Genomic DNA, 778 nt, shown 5'->3' with positions numbered 1-778 from the left:
TGGATATTCAACCAAATACAATTGAGTTCATCAACCCTTTTGCAAGACAAGGAGAGGATAACCCAACACAAAATCAACCACAAAATCAACCCACAATGCCTAAATTTTCATCACATTCCATACCAACCGAGGAGAACCTACCAAATGGTACTCCCACACCACAACATTTAACCGGTAATTTCATTGCAAAATCCGCATTTATACAATTAGTCGAAAGAAGCCAATTTGGGGGGATGCATAGTGAAGACCCTCATTCTCACATGGAGACTTTTTGTGACTATTGTGATGCGATTTCTCAAACCGGAGTTACTCAAGACCAAATTCGATGGGTCTTATTTCCTTTTTCTTTGATTGGTTCCGCGAAACAATGGTTAAAGACCCTTGATAAGGCTACTCTTGGTATTGACTCTTGGAAGAAATTGGCACTTGTTTTCTACAAAAAGTTCTATCCTCCGGAAAAGACTAACATGCTAAGAGCCCAAATCACCGGGTTCAAACAAAGGAACGAAGAATCTTTGTATGAAGCTTGGGAGCGATTCAAGGGAACTTGCCGCTCATGTCCTCATCACGGACTTAGCGAGTGGTTCTTGGTACAACAATTTTGGAATGGTCTATATGAAGACTCCCGAAACATTCTCAACATGGGATCAAATGGTATGTTTACCGAAGTTGATAATAATCAAACATGGAACAAGATTGAGGAAATGGCGGTCCATAACTCACAATATAGTAGACCTCGAAAGGCTACTAGAGGAGAAAAGCATGAAGTGGACTCTAT

The 778-nt window shown here is 40.5% G+C and overlaps 1 non-coding gene across 1 annotated transcript; it reads right to left on the bottom strand.

Annotated features, from left to right (window-relative positions):
* Positions 1 to 467: 467 nt before the first annotated feature.
* On the bottom strand, positions 468 to 574 carry LOC141589304 (small nucleolar RNA R71). Its single transcript, XR_012520249.1, has one exon. It is a non-coding gene; the product is annotated as a small nucleolar RNA R71 (small nucleolar RNA).
* Positions 575 to 778: the final 204 nt, after the last annotated feature.

Source organism: Silene latifolia, chromosome 6 (genome assembly GCF_048544455.1).
Source record: "Silene latifolia isolate original U9 population chromosome 6, ASM4854445v1, whole genome shotgun sequence".
Taxonomy (NCBI): domain Eukaryota; kingdom Viridiplantae; phylum Streptophyta; class Magnoliopsida; order Caryophyllales; family Caryophyllaceae; genus Silene; species Silene latifolia.
Note: the sequence above shows the minus strand (reverse complement) of the source record. Positions and strands in the feature narration are given on the sequence as shown.